The sequence below is a fragment of the Eublepharis macularius genome, chromosome 8, assembly GCF_028583425.1.
Source record: "Eublepharis macularius isolate TG4126 chromosome 8, MPM_Emac_v1.0, whole genome shotgun sequence".
NCBI lineage: Eukaryota > Metazoa > Chordata > Lepidosauria > Squamata > Eublepharidae > Eublepharis > Eublepharis macularius.
This window is the reverse complement of record NC_072797.1, coordinates 45,759,468-45,777,607: the sequence shown is the minus strand read 5'-3', so window position 1 is coordinate 45,777,607 and position 18,140 is coordinate 45,759,468. Positions and strand designations below refer to the sequence as shown.

General features: G+C 45.6%; 1 protein-coding gene across 1 annotated transcript in view; it reads right to left on the bottom strand.

Annotated features, from left to right (window-relative positions):
• VCAN (versican) overlaps nucleotides 1-18,140 on the bottom strand; it is a gene marked incomplete at its 5' end in the record, with an annotated part of 158,903 nt that overhangs the window by 96,563 nt on the left and 44,200 nt on the right. The window lies entirely within an intron of this gene.

Here is an 18,140-nt window from a genome sequence, read left to right as displayed (position 1 = left end):
TGATAACCATTCATAGTCCCTATTCAGTCCCAGCTTGACAGAGTCAAATTTGCATATGAATTCCAGTTCAGCAGCCTCCCGTTGGATTTTGTTTTTGAAAGGTTTCTGTTGAACTACAGTGACCTTTAAGTCTTTGATGGAATGAAATAATTGACAAACAACAACACCTAAAGCAGAACCTCAGCCATGCAGAAAGAGATGCCATAAACAGCCTCCAAAACAACTCTGGCATCGTAATCAAGGAAGCCGACAAAGGTGGAGCAGTGGTCATCATGGACAAACAGAATTATATACAGGAAGCAGAAAGACAACTCTCCAACACAACATTCTATAAAATACTACCTGCTGATCCTACGGAGCAATATAAAAGAGAACTCAATAAAATATTGAAGACTTCCTGTGGACATACAAGAATGCATCCATACGGACACACCCCAGGAACCACGGCCAGGAAAATTCTACCTACTACCCAAAATCCATAAACCGGGTAACACAGGACGCCCCATCGTCTCAGGAAGAGACACTATCACGGTAGGAGTCTCAGGATACATGGACTCTATCCTCAGGCCCTATGCCACCAGCACACCCAGCTATTTACGGGACACCACTGACTTCCTCAGGAAAATACAGTCCATTGACAACCTACCTGATGACACCATCCTAGCAACCATGGATGTGGAGGCTTTATACACCAATATCCCACATGCGGATGGACTGCAAGCCATACGGAATATTATCCTGGACAAAACCACAGCACACCTCGCCACTGAACTTTGTCACTTCGTACTCACTCACAATTACTTTGAATTTGGTGACAACTTATATCTACAGATTAATGGCACAGCCATGGGCACACGCATGGTACCACAATATGCTAACATATTCATGGTGGACTTGGAACAACGCTTCCTCAGCTCCCATCCACTGGAACCGCTACTATACTTAAGATTCCTGGATGACATCTTCATCATTTGGACCCATGGGAAGGAAGCTCTTGAGAGATTTCATCAGGACTTCAATAACTTTCACCCTACTATCAACCTAAGCCTGGACCACTCTACACAACAGGTACACTTCCTGGACACCACTGTACAACTACATAATGGACGGATAAATACCACCTTATACCGGAAACCAACAGACCGATACTCATATCTACATGCCTCCAGCTACCACCCTAAACATACCACTCGGTCTATTGTCTATAGCCAAGCCTTACGTTACAACCGTATCTGCTCCAATGCTCTGGACCGAGACTCACACTTAAGAGATTTACAACAGGCATTTTTGGGACTACAGTACCCACCAAATGAAGTGAAGAAACAAATCAACAGGGCCAGACTAGTACCCAGAAACAGCCTGTTCCAGGACAAGCCTAAAGGAACTAACAACAGAACACCACTGGTTGTCACCTATAGTTCCCAGCTCAAACCCATCCAACGTATCATCAGTGAGCTACAACCCATCCTGGAAAATGATACCTCTCTCTCAGAAGCCCTGGGTGGAAGACCTTTCCTTGCCTACAGACAGCCCCCCAACCTTAAACGACTTCTCACTCACAACCATGAATCGGCAAGCAGAGTCACCAGCACAGGTACCAGGCCCTGCAACAGACCCAGATGCCAGCTCTGCCCCTATATCTACCCAGGGAATACAATTACAGGACCCAATGGCATCAACTACACTGTCTCTGGCTCTTACAGCTGCTCATCCTCCAATCTGATATATGCCCTCATGTGCCAACAATGTCCTTCTGTTCTGTACATTGGACAAACCAGCCAACCTCTACGCAAAAGAATAAATGGACACAAATCTGACATTAGAAATGGAAACGTCCAGAAACCAGTGGGAGAACACTTTAATCTAGCAGGACATTCCATCAAAGACTTAAAGGTCACTGTAGTTCAACAGAAACCTTTCAAAAACAAAATCCAACGGGAGGCTGCTGAACTGGAATTCATATGCAAATTTGACTCTGTCAAGCTGGGACTGAATAGGGACTATGAATGGTTATCACATTACCACAGGTAACAGATTTCCTTTACAGAGGTGGGGTCTGGGGGAGCTCAGTGGTACCTGGCGTGGGCTTTCGGGAACCACAGATCTCTTTGTCAGATGCATCTGGCAGGGAGAGCTGTGGTTACCGAAGGCCCATACTGCATTGGAATTGGATGGTCTAGCTGTTTGGCTTCCACAAACTAACAGGGCAAACTCCTTTGAAGCCAACTGATACACACACCAAAAGGAGATGTTTACATATACTAGCAAAGGAATGTTTTGATTGCTCCCTCCCCCTCCCCCCCTAATTGCCTCTTCCCTCTCTTGCTCTTCTGAGTTTGACCAGTCTCTGTATCAGGCATCTGACGAAGAGAACTTGATTCTCGAAAGCTTATGCTAAAATAAAATTGGTTAGTCTTAAAGGTGCTACTGGACTCTTTTTGATTTTGCTACCACAGACTAACACGGCTAACTTCTCTGCATCTATTTCAAAAGTGAAACCTTTAAAATAAAACCAGTAAGAGAGTTCTGTCCTAGATAGCCTAGTCAGCCTTGCATCAGGGAATCCCCAACCCCCAGTTCCTTCTGCCAGTGCTGCAGCCAGCAAAAGAAAATAAAAAAATTAAAATTATGATGTTGCCATCACTTCTGGGAAAAACCTGAAAGTGAACTCAGTCATCTCTAGGAACCACGAGAAACTCCATGATTTTACCATGTAATTCTAATGATTCTTGGAGAGTTGTGATGCTACTTCTGCTTTCTTTTCTGGAAGTGATGTCACACCTGCTGCCCAGGCTGTCAGTTTTACAGACCCTGTACCGGTTCCAGCGTGGGGTTTGTGAAACTGACAGCCTCTTTCTCCTGCTGCCAGAGCGCTGGGTTCAGCCAATGGGCTGAAACTGGTGCGGAGTCTGTGAAACTCCAAACCGGCCACAGAACGGCTGGAAAAATTCATTTGTTTTGGAAAAACATGGTCCCACGGAACATGTGTTCCATTTGCAGCCTATTGCTAAGGGTTTCGCGGAGGGCAGCGGCGCGGCAAGAACTACCCCAGACACAAAACGTGGAGGAAAATGGCCAAACTTTATTGACAAAACAGCAAACAGGAGCATTGGCAGTCATGAGGATCGGATCCCACAAAGCATCAGCTGACCCGCCTGCCAGCCGATGACCCCTCCCCCCCTCAGACCCGTGCTGAGGGGGAGCCTCCAGGAGTGGCATTCAGCGGGGAGATCATCTGGGTGTACACCCCTGCATGATCCCCCCCTGCCACCTGGGAGTGAGTCTGCCCTGACAGCCCCCAAGCTGGGCATGCACCTCCGTCCTCACTCCCAAGATCCCATAAGGGGATCCCCTTCCCGTGAACCAGGGCGAGCCCTGATCCCCGAAAAGAGATCCGATCCAATGACCACCGCCAAACAGTCTTAACAAACCAACAGCAGTAAAACCATAACAAAAGGGGGCGCGGCGGGTGGGATGTTGCTGCCGAGCCCGAATGCAGGGGCGAGGGGTCGGTGGCTGGTATTTATGCCGTTCTGCCGGACCTGAGGGAAGACTGCTTCCCCCAGGTCCGGCAGAGGCCCTGCCGCTGCAGCGGGCCGGGCGGCCCCCTGGTTGGCCGCCCAGCATTTGAATTTACTGGCTGCTGGCCGGCCCGAGGCATGCTGGGCCAGCCAGCCGGGCAACGGCCGCGCCAACCCTCCTCTTCCCCCCGCGGCAGCAAACTACACGCCCGGTAAGTCGGGCGTTCGCGCTTCAAACTAACCGGCCATTCTGTATGGAATTTTGTTCTGTGGTTCGTTTTGTGCCCATCTCTAATGTAGAGACATCATGACTGTTTCAAATAATTAGGCTCCCAGGATAACTGTAACTATCACAGGAATACTGTGGTTGTCAAAATCTACCTTTTCCTTTACTTAGAAAAACCCTTTACTTCATTTTTCCTTTACTTAGAAAAGAGAATGACACCTCCATTTTAATCATAAAATGCAATAGTCTATAGGATACTAGGCAACTCATTATATAATTTGTTCACAAAATATACTACACAGATGCATTATATCAGAGATAATAAATTCCTAGCTCATCTTCCCCGAATAGGAAAGGAATAAAACCAGCTTTATCACTAGAGATCAAGGTTCACTGAGGGATTCACTAGACATAACAGGAAATCCATTCATAGACTTCTACTCCTCTCAGCCCCCAGCTCCGTGCTGTATTGTGGGGATAATAATAACAGGTTTTTCACCTGTTTGAGCGGGGCATTAATCTGTCCAGAAGAGCGATACACAGGGCTGCCAGGTCTCTAATATGGTTGCTAGGTCCCCTAACCCTCCAGGCAGGAGGTGGGAGACCTGGCACTTATCTGAGTGCTGCCCTTGCACGTGCTTCCAGCCTGCATGTTAATAACATAACTTCCTGGAACTGATGTCATCATGCAGGCCATGTGCTGCCCCTGGGAGAGCTCCCATGCTCCGCAGTGGGCCAAATTGGGCCCGATTCAACCTGAAAGGGGCTGCTGTGGAGTGTGGGAGCACTGCCAGGGTGGCGTGATGGGCCCTGGATTGCTCTTGCACTCTGCAGCTGCCTGATTTGGGCCAAATTTGGCATGTGGGAGCACATCACACCACCCAGGAGCATGCCCCAGAGGATGTGTTTCCCCGCATTTCCCCCCAGGTAAGCAGGGCAGGGAATGGAGGGTGGGAGTGGGGGAGCAGGGGACTGGCAGCCATATCCCTATATCCTCCCAAAAGGAGAGGGGTCCTGGGACTTTCCTTAAGTAGACTCCTTGCATGCACGCTTTATATGTACATGCTCCTGATGGGGCATGATGACATAACAGGAAGTGACATTATCATGTCTGCCATGTGTGTGTTCCTGTCCTTTGCGTAGGGCCAAAATTGGCCCTAGCAAAGCATGGGAGCACACCAGCCAGCACGATGATGTCACTTCGGACATTCTAAAGGCGGGGACATTCTAAATGTGAGGTTGCTTCGCAAAACCCTTCTGTCTGGTTGCTACCTGCCTCATGTCTGCAGGCAAGCAAGAAGACAGCACAGCTTGGAAAGAAGCTTTTCAATTTTTTTTCTCATGGGACAGAAAGAAATCTCAAGGGTACAAGTGTGCCTTGCAAAACAAATTGATTTAATTTCAGATGTGGGTATTATACATGGCATGATTTTCAGTATTTGCTTCCCCACTCCTCCACTTGAAGCCAGCTGGGTAACCTTGGGCTAGCCACGGCTCTCTGCAGCTCTCTCAGCCCCACCCACCTCACAGGGTGTTTGTTGTGGGGATAATAATAACATACTTTGTAAACTGCTCTGAGTGGGCATTAAGTTGTCCTGAAGGGCGGTATATAAACTGAAAGTTATTATATTATAGTATGCTGGAATTTGGAGAGGATCCCATTTTAGTCATTTTGGGGGCACAAATTTTCACATTCTGGAATTATGGCACCCAAGAAGTGTGCCCTGAAAAACATACCCTGAAATTAAAAAGAAAATCCTTGCCTCTCGGTGGCCTTTTAACTTTTGAACAAGAAGAAAGGAAGGAAGGCATGACTTACTGAGCTGGCCTTCATCAGCTCACTGGTGCCACTCTACAGTTGCATCACAGCTTCCACTGTCTATTCATTCTATTTATCATCAGAAGTCAGTGCAGCCTGCCTGGACCTTGGCAGCCAGAGAATGGGTGGATGGTTACCAGGCCAGCACGGGGGCTTTTGCCTGTAAGTTGTGGTTTGCCAGAGTATCATGAGGCTTCAAAAGCTTCTGAAGACTCACAAAGCCCTAGCAGACCAGAAGTTGCAACCCGGAGTCTGCTCACAAGCTTAGTGGCCTCACACCCCTTCTCTGGCTGTTGGGGACCACAGGTTCACTGACTCCCACTGATGGAAGCCAGAGGGTGGCTGCAGTGCATCCTGAGAGAGCTTCCAGTGGGTCAGTGAAGGCCAACCTGGTAAGTCATACATGCCTCCTCTTATTTTCTGTTAAAGGGCCATGTGGTGTAGGAGGGAGAGACCTGCCCATCCTATATCCTCCCTGAAACAAACCTGAAATTCTGAGAGATAAATTTTTGTTACCCCCAGAATCCTGGAAGTGATCAGATATACCAAAGCCAAGCCAAAATGGCTAACTCTTCGCTGCCGGAATCGCCGGGCTCCTTGGTATACGGAGGAGCTGCGGCAACAGAAACGGGAGCTAAGACGACTTGAGCGCGTGTGGCGGCGATCTCGTGACGAGGAAGCAAGAACATCTTATAGGCTGTTTATGAAGTCCTATGAGATGGCGGTGAAAGCTGTGAAGAAAGAGTATTATGCAGCTTCCATCGCATCAGCTAGCTCTCGCCCAGCTAAATTATTTAATGTGGTCCGTTCATTGGTCTCCCAATCAGGTGGAGACCATCAAAAGTTGAATTTGGAGATAAGCTGTGAGGCTTTTGCGAGCTTTTTTACTGATAAGATCTTGCTTCTCCGCCACGACTTACCAGCCACAGTTGATACAGTAAATGAACTAGAGGCCCCTTGGCCGTCTTCGGGACCCATATTAGATCATTTCAGCCCTCTTTTCGGGCAAGAGGTGGACAGGATTCTGCAGGTGGTACGGCCTACCACGTGCCCCTTGGACCCGTGCCCGTCATGGCTGGTGAAAGCCAGTGTTGACGGGCTTCGGAATTCCTTGGAGGCGATTATAAACCTGTCCTTGAGCTCTGGGGTTTTTCCCAAGGCGCTGAAGGAAGCTGTGGTACGGCCTCTTCTGAAGAAATCATCATTAGATCCTGCTGACCTGCTTAATTACCGACCAGTTTCCAACCTTCCGTTTTTGGGGAAGGTGATTGAGCAGGCGGCAGAGAAGCAACTGCAGAATTTCCTGAAGGAGACCTCAGCCCTAGACCCCTTCCAGTCTGGTTTCCGCCCGGGACATGGGGTCGAGACATTGTTGGTCGCCCTCACAGACGATCTCCGCAGACATCTGGATCCGGGCGGATCAGCACTGCTGATTTTGCTGGATCTGTCAGCAGCGTTTGATACGGTCGATCATGAGCTTTTGACCCACCGCCTTGCCGATGTGGGGATTCAGGGGACAGCACTGCAGTGGCTGGTCTCCTTTCTCCACGATCGGGGACAGAGGGTGGCGCTCGGGGAGAGGGTGTCATCTCGTAGGCCACTGGTTTGTGGTGTGCCACAGGGAGCGATACTCTCTCCATTATTATTTAATATCTATATGCGCCCCCTCGCCCAGCTGGTGCGGAGTTTCGGGCTTGGGTGTCACCAATACGCGGATGACACCCAGCTTTATCTGTTGTTGGACGGGCAGCCTGGATCAGCCCCTGATGCCCTGGAGCGTGCTTTTGAGGCTGTGGCTGGTTGGTTGAGACAAAGTCGGCTGAAATTGAATCCCACGAAGACGGAGGTCCTGTATGTGGGTCGTGGGGAGATGGCTTTGGGACCCCGGCTTCCTACACTTGATGGGGCAGCACTTACACTGGCCCCGAGGGTTAGGAGCCTGGGGGTGATTCTGGATTCCTCCTTGAAGATGGAGGACCAGATCACTGCAGTTGCCAGGTCTTCCTTTTATTATCTTCGGCAGGCCAGGCAGCTTGCCCCTTATTTGTCTCCCCGTGACATGACTACAGTGGTCCAAGCAATGGTCACCTCTAGGTTGGATTACTGTAACGCGCTCTACGCTGGGCTTCCCATGGGCCTGATCCGGCGGTTACAGCTGGTACAGAATGCAGCAGTGCGGGTCATTGCTGGAGCACCGGTGTGGGAGCATATTACACCGGTGCTACGCCAGCTGCATTGGCTGCCAGTGGAGTACCGAATCAGGTTCAAGGTTTTGGTGTTAACCTACAAAGCCCTACGCGGACTGGGACCGACGTATCTGAGGGACCGTCTCTCACCATATGAGCCCCGGAGGACTCTCCGCTCTGGCGGAAAACATCTTTTAAGTGTCCCTGGCCCTAGGGAGGCCCGCCTGGCGTCGACCAGGGCCAGGGCCTTTTCAGTCCTGGCCCCGACCTGGTGGAATGCTCTGTCTTGCGAGACAAGGGCCCGGCAAGATTTGCTTGCATTTCGCCGGGCCTGTAAGACAGAGCTATTCCGCCAGGCATATGGCTAACGCCGGGCAGTGCCCGCCCCCCCCCCCCGTGAAGGGGGGGTTAAACCATCACCCCTATGCAAACACAGAGGCATGTATGAACCACTGGGCAGCATGAATTGTTATATTTAATGTTTTTAAATGTTTTTAAATGTATTATTTAATGTTTTTAAATGTTTTTAAACATGTTTGTATTTGTTATCCGCCCTGAGCCTGCGAAAGCAGGGAGGGCAGAATATAAATATAATAAATTAAATTAAATTAAATTAACTTCAGGTATATTTTCAGCTCCAGTATGAACAGATGCACACCTCTACTTGAAATCTAATGAAAGAGATCGCAAAAATTGCATACTCCCACACTACAGTCCAAATCCAAACCCTTCTCTGCCCCACAGGTGATGTTTAAAAACTCAGAGATCCATTCACACATCTCTTCCGTTGCATCTTGTTAAATCTTGAGAAGTGAAGAGTAAAAATTTAAACACAGGCATGCATGTCTAAGGTTGCCAGGTCCCGAACCCCCTGGGCAGGAGGTAGGAAGTCCAGCACCTACCCTGTGCCGTGCCAGTCACTGCATGCATGTGCTCCCGACCTGCGTGATGACATCACTTCCAAGAAGTGTCGTCATCGCACAGGGCACATGCCACCCTGGGAGAGCTCCTGCACTTCTCAGGGGGGCCAAATTTGGCCCTATTCAGTCCAATTTGTGCCACTGCAGAGCGTGGGAGTGCTCCTGTGCTCTGCAGTGGCTGGAATCCGGCACAATTCACCTGGATTCAGCCAGATTTGGGCCCAAAACGGGCCAGATTGGACCACTGAGGAATGTGGGAATGCTCCTGCACCCCACAGTGCCCAGATTCAGGCCCGAATTGGGCTGAATCGGGCCAAAGAGGATGCGATTTGCCCCAAATCCAGCCTGATTCTGCCAGATTCAGGGCTGAATTGGGCTGCTGTGGCACACAGAACCATGCCGCACTGCCCGGGAGCATGCCCTGGGAGGCATATTCTGCCCCCCCGCACTGGCCAGGTAAGCAGGAGTGGAGGGTGGAAGTACCCCCAGTGGGTGACTGGCAACCCTATACATGTCTGATGAAGTTGGAATTGCCAACCCAGTAAAAATAAAATTATTTGAGGGGCAGCAGGAGAGGAGGTTGCTTTTAGGCAGAAGAGAGGAATTTTTTTCTCTCTTCATGCAACATCCACCAGGTCCAAGTTCTGATTTCATCTATTTCTGGTCCCTGGTTCCACTTTCATACCCACTCTATATTCAGCTTCTTGAGACTGCCCAAGCCTTCCTCAGTTATTAGATATACATATTTTTCCCCCAACAGTTGGCAATACAAGGTGAAGATACCCATTTTAATGTCTTAGGTAAGGGCATCGTCTGGTTAAACAAGAACAACATGGTATAGTGAGGGATTCATTTTCTTTGTAAGGGTGTCTCATGCCTTCTACTGTGTCAATGTCAGAAACTGCTTCTGACACTAACAACTTCCAGTAAAGTCGTGGACATACCTAACAGTAGTAGAGATTTTGTGACATTTAATATATTAAAGGAGAAGAATTAAGTGTTAAGAGCAGCAAGCTCTCAATATGTATTGATCATTGTACTTAATAATCAGAAATATTTACTGTCATTTGCTTTTTACCATAGAAGTGCATTTGGGTTTATGGTGTCAAATACCAAATTTGTTCCAGATTTGTTTTTATTATTTGTAACTATGGCCGTTTCCACATGCTGTTAAAGAGATGGGCTACTTACTGAATGCTGGCGGGTTTTTTCACAGATTCCAGACACCTCCGATTTCAAAGCGGAAGCAGGCAGTTTGGCTTCCGTTTGATCAGCGTCTTTTACCCGGCACAGGAAAGAGTGGGAAATCCCGTGTTCAATAAAGATGCTGAACAAATGAAAGCCAAACTGCCTGCTTCCGCTTTGAAATCGGTGTCTGGAATCTGTGAAAAGAAATGCCAGCATTCAGTAAGTAGCCCGTCTCTTTAACAGCATGTGGAAACAGCCTATATCTTGGTATTTCCACTGAGATGACAATTAGGCAAAATTTTACCATGGATGGTAGCAAATTCTATGTCTAAATGAACAAAGTACACACTTATTCAAGAATATTTTTTGCTCAGTGGAAAACTGAGGAAATTTTGTGAGCTGCCTCTATATCAGATACAAAAGTTATTTGTTCATAAGCACCACAGCTCCTTTTCTCTGCGTTCATAAAGCTTTGCAAATGGATTTTTCTATTTTGAGATGTGAGTAATAAGAATGACATGGTACCTATGAATAAAACAGTCATTCATTTATCTCATGAATACACAAAGGGTAATAAGGAAGCCTCAAGTGTTTAATCCCTGTGTGTAGGGCCATGAGGTTTCCTTGGCAACAGTGTAAAAAGCAGTGAAGAATGTGTATATATCTTATGGACTGTGAGTGACACAAGGATGCTGTTTCCTAGTATCTGTGGATGTCAGTAAAGGAATGTCAGTGAACAAAATCATCATTTTATAGTAAGTTTCTCAGGAACAATTTACAATGGACATCAGCCAGTTATTTGCAATACAATCCTATGTAGAGTTACTCCAGTCTCAGGCAACTGATTTAAATGACATTAGACTGGAGTAACTATGCATAGGATTGCATTGTTAGTCATTATTTATGCTCTTAAAAATCTTTAGTTTTACTGTAGGTTAACAATGGATATGAATGAGTTTTCCAACCTACACTTTACATTTCAAAGGAATAAAGGGAATAATATACAATACATATGTTATCTCTTTCAAACAAAATCATTTCTCAAATGAAAATCCAAACTCTGTTCACTGTATTTAGAGAGAAATCTTTAATACTATTAAAACATGTAATAAAGTGGTCTCATATATTCTATCTAAAAATTCTGTGAAATAGATATTCATGTGGAATGTGACTAGGGTTGCCAGCTCTAAGTTGGGAAATTCCTGGAGATTTGGGGCATGAAGCCTGGAGAAGGCAGGATCTGGGGAGGAAAACAACTTCAGCATGGCATAATTCCATAGAGTCCACCCTCCAAAGCAGCCATTTTCTCCAGGTGAACTGATCTCTGTGGCCTGGAGATCAGTTGTAACTCCAGGAGATCTCCAGCCACCACTTGGAGGCTGGCAACCCTAAATGTGATCACGCCAAGTTCTCTTACTGCACAGAACGTACCCTGATTTTTATATGCTTTAGAAATAGCAGTGGCTCTGTTTCAACTCTAACCTCAGCCATTGTGTCATAATCCCTCAAGCTTTTCTCAATAATCAGAAAAGTTTTGGCTACCATATATTGCCTCAGTTGAAGTCCTTTTCACACATAATTGTTGCACTGCACTTGCCTTTAGGCTTCTGAATTACATTATTATCTCTCCACACAATAAAGTGCTTGTCTGATGTCGTGTTTATATTATTCAAACCAATTCTAATAATGCTAGGGAGACCTCTGTTTTGGAGGAGAAGCTATTCCTTGGCACAATTAATCCAAATAGTGAGTGACACAAACCACTATTTACCATACCAAACAGTATCTGCTTTAACAAATAACTGTGTATGGAGATGTCTGTACATTACTGATAGCAATATACCACTTTTGTTATCTCTTAATAGAGCCTTTAAAAGGGAATCTAAACTATCTAACCTTCGAAAAGCCAATATAACTAAGTATCTTAGTTCTAAGAAAGCAGTATTAATTACTCCAGATTCCAGAACTGGCCATACTGTTTTTTTCACACAGCAGTACATGAGGATGGCTTAAACTACAGCTAGCATGCATACTACCACTAAAATTCATAACTTCAATCATGTAGCTATTTAGTGTCTATCAACAGGCCCCTACAATATAATGACTATGCAAGTACACATCATATTCAGCTCAAAGAATAGAATGGCTTTAATAAGGTGTTTCCTCTTTTTGTGAAAATTAAGACTTCAGTTAATTTTCCTACTCTGCAAAAGGCACATTCACAAGTTTCACACACTTGCACATTGTGGAAGTCAGATGTACACAGAGTAAAAATATGTGGTATTTGAAAGGTTCCATGCTCTTTCATAAAATTTTGCATTCAAAAGGCAACAGTTCCCTCAGTTTCAAAGACAGAGGAGTAAAAAAACAGGCACACTTGATATGAAACCAAGGCTCCAGCAAACCCTTTCAAGCATACCAAATAAACATTTCTGAATACCTCCACAAGATGCAGGTGTGCAAATAACTCCTGTTACAGAAGGAACTCCTGCTTTCACTATCCCTTTAACCACTGTTAAGTGACAGTTTTATCTCAATCCCAAGTATTTTTCTAGGGTTGCCAGCTGGATGAGAACTTTATTTTGATGTTTAAGTAAATTTGATTTGATATTTTGAAATATGAAAAAACAAAGATTAGATAATTCAAAAAAGACAGGAAAAATGCTTCACTTTTTTTCTTTACGATGTAAGTTTCTCTCTCTCACACACAAACACACTCACAGAGCTGTATAGCATCTCTTTGTAAATAAAATTTCTTGACAATAATATAGCAGTAATTGAATTGTGCTCCCTGCTATTAACTTTTTATGGCCTGTAAACATTTTCACATGTAGGGGTTCCTTGCGATTTGAAAAATTAATTTAGGGGTTCAAACATGGGGAAAGTGTTGGGAAACTGGTATAAACTTTCAACAGTCTAGATCTCTTAGTCAAAAGTATATACAGAAACCTACAGACAGAAAAACAGCCCCCATCACAATGTAGTAGTGGGCACTGCATGACTGCTTTTTAAAGAAATGTGCATAAGAATGTCTTCCTACATCTTCACTTTTTCCCTCATTAATTTACACACCTGCTCTGGAACTCCTCATGACCCACAGTAATGATGCACTTTATTACTCCTCATTAACTTGTACATCTGCCTCAGAATTATTCTTGAGCCACTGCATGAGTTGCTTGTACAATACATTTTCTCATGGAATACCACAATATTCTTGTACCAAAAAAGTGAGCATTTTAATCCCTTTCAACATTTTTGTGTAGCTGCCAGAATAAGACATAACGAGCTTGATTTTCAGCCAGATCTCAATCAGCTTCTTGGTTCTACAAGCAAAATTCTATAACTTCAACTGAATTCTGGAACCAAATAGATGGTACAATGGGCTATCTGTACAATTTAAGGACATAAGAAATAGACTCCATCTATCATTATGTCTAATTCTGAACCACACCATAAAGGCTATGTTAAATAGAGCTGGAAAATGGAGCTGAGGGGAGACTGGGGGAGAGGGGATTTCTCTACAAACTTAAGGAAGTGCCAGAGTTGTGCGATTATCTGAAATCTAAAAAATAGAATAACGCACAGGATTACAACTCGCCAAAATAGTAAAAACAATGCCTGTAGCGCTAAGAAAAGAATGCCCATTGAGCTGTCAGTGGCTATCTTAGAAGATGCTTAGGCAACCACAACAATATACCTGACCCTTGCAAGCTACATTATCTATAAAGGAAAGCCTGAGTGGGATGGACTAGGAGGCCAAAACAGCCCTAGAAAGGTCCTGCTCCCCTCTCCTGTTGTGCCTTCTGATGTAAGAGAACTTACTGGCGACTGGCCTATGGTAACTTAGGGTTGCCAGGTCCCCTTATCCTCTTGGTGGGAGGGCGAGACCCAGTACTCGCTTTATTGAAGCACTTTGCATGCTCGCTTCTGGTGGGGCATGATTAACATCACTTCCGGGAATAACATCATCATGTTGGCTGCAAGAATGCTCCCATGCTTTGCATGGGGCCAATCCTTAAAGAATTGGCCCATTTGGGGTCCAAATCAGCCCCAAGCAAAGCGCAGGAGCACTCACACTACCAGCGATAACATCAGTCCTGGAAGTGACATTGTTACACCCTGCCAGGAATGCACCCGCTGTGGGCTTGCCCAGGAGGTATTTTGCCTCCCAGGCCTGTTCCCTGTACCTTTCCCCTCCTCACTAGCCAGGTGAGTGCTGGCAGGGGGTAAAGGCTGGGACTGGGGAATCCCCCTCCCCAAACAGGAGTCTGGCAGCCCCGGTCTACTATTGGAGATTCACTACTTAAACAACTGGGCCCAATGGTGTAGCCTGGTTTGGCAGTGCCCGGGACATCTCCCGGCAGGTGGTGGCATCCCTGGCACCACACATGCATGCACTTTGCATGCGTGTGCTCCCAGGACTGTGTGATGATGTCACTTCCAGGAAGTGAGGTCATTGCACAGGGTGCAACTGCCCCCTAGGAGCACTCCCACGATTCGGGCTCGCCTCCCCGCCCCTTACCAGGCAGCCCTCCCCAGCAGCCACTCACAGCACCACTGCCAGCTTGCCACATTCCTTGGCTGCAGGATAGCTAGATCACCACCCAGCAAGCTGGTTGCCCCGTCAGCATGGCAGGCAGCCAGAGCGCTGCTAGCAGCATCTCCTCAGTGCAGCGCCCCCTAAAAATTATGTGCCCAGGGTGACTGCTCCTCTTGTCTCCCCATGATATGCCTCTGACTGGGCCTGGCCCAGCCACTGGCACTACACAACTAGGATGGACTTTGCATGTGGACAGGCTGCCAGCAGGAGGGACAGAGGGCAGTGATGGAAATAAGGGTAAGTTATCTGGTGGGTGTAGGTTCGCCAATTCTGGGTCCAGAAATTCCTAGAGGTTTTGGATCGGACCATGAGGAGGATGGGATTTGGGTAGGATAGATCTAAGTGGAGTATCATGCCATACAGTCCACCCTCCAAAGCAGCCATTTCATCCAGGGGGATTGATCTGTGTAGTCTGGTGATCAGTTGTAATTCTAGGAGCTCTCCAGGCTCCACCTGGAGGTTGGCAAGCCTAGGTAGGTGGGAAGGAGAGAAGTAGGTTTCCCAGTTGCTGACTGGTGACAGGCAATCTCCCAGAGGTTTGCCCCAGTCACTGGTGATTGGCAGGAGGTGGCAAGCCCCTGAAGGTCACCCACAATGGGCAGGTAACCTGAGAAAGAGCACACTTGCCACACACCCAGTGGGGTGCAGCAACATTGCTTCCTGAAGTGACATCATTGCACTGGCTGTGGGCAGGCTCCCATGCTTTGCTAGGCCAATTTTGGCCCCAAATGGGCTGAATTTACCCCGCACAACGCGCGGGAGCAAGTCCGTTGCCAGAGTGATGGTGTCACTTCCAGGAAGTGACATCATCAAGGAAGCACTGGGAGCAACAATGACAAGGCACAAGGTAAGTGCCAGGTTTCCTCCTCCCCGTGCCTGGAAGAGGCAGGAGACGGAGAGAAACTGTGGGGAACTTTCAGGGAAAGGAAAAAGGAAATAGTAGGGAGTGGAAAGTAAGATGGCTTCTGCAAGTCCTGGCAGGTCCCCCCTGCTTGTAAGCACATATTTTCATGTCATCATGAACACACACAAACACATGATGCTGCTTTACACTGATCCAGCCTATTGGCTCATCAAAATCAGTTTGCCAGGGTCTCAGGCAGAGAACTTTCACATCACCTCCTACCAGATATTTTAACTTAGTGATTCCCAAACTTTTTCTTGGCCACTGCCCCCTTGATTCCATAAACTCATTCCCAGGGCCCCCTGCCCTACCCTATAAAAAGCATTATTCAGAATAGTGGTTTTTATGACCCACTAAGGAAGATGATAATAATAAAATCCAACAATAAAAAATGAAATTCAACACACACAGTGACAACAGTTTTTCAAAATGTGGCTTGTATACTAAAAATTACTTTGGTTGTGTGTCCACTAAAAATTCTGATAATTTCCACCAGATTTCAGCACCCTGGAGAGGAAAAAAACTGAAGGAAAGAAAGTGTTTTACTCTAAGTTCTAGCCTGGTCAATCATGAATTAGTGAACAATGTGTTTGGATGGGCCCATCTCCACTTCACCCTTGCCACTCCCTTGCCTCTAGCCCCTAGTAGATGTTCATGAAATAACAATTGGAAAACAATATCTGTTTCCGTTCAATTCAAACCAACTGAGAGTGAACCGCCATGAGTGCCAGTGAGGGTTGTAGGCGTATTCGGACAAATGGCAGTCCTGGTGAGCTGCTTCAGAACTGGGGCTCAGGTATGTCAGTTGAAATGAATTTGCCAGACACAGCTTTACTGATGAAGCAGGACATGGGAAACAAAGAAAATTCAGATAGTTCCACATGGGACCAAGTGGCTTGTGCTCTGGAAAAAAGTTTAGCTTCTCCACCATCCTTGAATTCATCTGTCATAGTGAAGCAAACTACTAGAGCTATAAACTGTAGCACTGACACTATTACAGCGACTGCTATTCCTCAAGTTGAGCCTGCTGAAATGAAGAACCAGCGCATGTCATTCAATCAAACTTTACACAAGAAAAGTACACAAGAAATTCAGTCGAAAACAGTCACACAGAATTCTAGTGCATGCCTTCCAGAGAGGCATGTGTTGGGCTCATATCGTGGCAAGATAGTTTCATCTAAGGTATTCTGGACCATGAGAAACCATCAATCAAGACTACATCAGTGAATAAAGTGGCTACCCAAAAAATGGCCAGTAAGAAAATTACTCTCCTCCAATCTACAGAAGCAAGAAGGGCTCAACTGACTAAATGGCAGGCATCTAGGGAAAGCATTGAAAAAGCCACATACTCCATGACAAACAGATGCTTGGCAGGCAGCAGAGCCACAGCAAACTGTAAAATAACCATTTGAATCCTTCTGGGTTGCCCTAGCAGAGGAAGATGAACAAAACGTATTCAGTGATATGGTCAATAAAACCCTTAACTGAGAAGGGTTCCTCAGCTGATAAATTATATTCCTCTTTGGAAGAGCTGATAGTGAGTGTTCCCGAAGCAAAAAAACATTGCCAAGTATTGGATGTGCCGAATGCATCTCAAGCAATTGGGCACCCTTGAAAAGGTCATGGCTGTCTACAAGGAAGCAATTTTAGCAGGAGCACAGCCTATGGATGAGTTATGTAATACACTAACAGATGTCCTGAAGGATATAAAAAATCTACCCAAATCTGATGAGGAATGTAAAAAGAAAGGATTCCAAGTCACACAGAAGAAGCTAATTTCAATGAGAAGGTAGAAGTCCAGTCAAATAGCAAAGTGAAACCTAACAATAAAGAGGCTACCCTGACAGAAGCATGTTCGAAGCCTGAACAATACAGTGTTCTGGGCAACGAAGAGCAAAGAATTGAAGAGCAAAGCCAGACACCTGCAGCATGTGAAAAAAACCAGAATGTTATCAAGTCACAGAAAAATGGAATCTTAGAGTTTAAAACTCCTGAAAATAATGCAAGGTCATACTCGGTTAAGTATATTGTATTGGCTACTTCCTCCTTGGAAAGGAAGAAAAACTGCAGTGTGAAAATTGCAGCTTTGCTGTTAAGGATCTGAAAAGTATAAACCCAATGAGATGTTCCTGGTGCCTACAAGGGAAGGTGTGCAAGTTACTAGAGATGTTGAAAGACCACAACTCTTGTGTTTCTTCGTTGGAACCACTTGGAGATGAAGCTATTGCTTTCATTGATAGATCAAACAGTGCACTACACAAAGTCTTGGAAGGGCAAGACAAAATGTGACCTTAGAGACTGTTTGCAATCTTATATTGTGTCCCTTTTAATATTTTATAAATAGTTTGTATGAAATGCTTGTATTCTTTTTTTTAAAAAAAACCTGTAACTTGTGGCCAGGGGACATATTCATAGGATAAGCTGTTTAACACTATGAAATAGTGAAAGTTACAAAACATTTTTGAGAAGATTTAGTAAAATAATAAAGAACATTAATACTCTATGGTAAAAAAAGAAAACAATATCCAACAAAAATTACTGGTTAATAAGAGAATATGAAAAAATATTATTACAAAAAATTGACAAGGGAAGATATCCAATAAACTACCTTGACTACTTTCCCTAATAATATTTCCAGTTTATTAAAATATGTCACTCATGAGATCACTAATAGCCATTATCTGATCTCTCTTCTCATGATACATTTAACAATTCTGTTGCACAAAAGAAATCCTCATGTAACTATCAGTTCAGTTCAGCTAAAATCTCTGTTCTG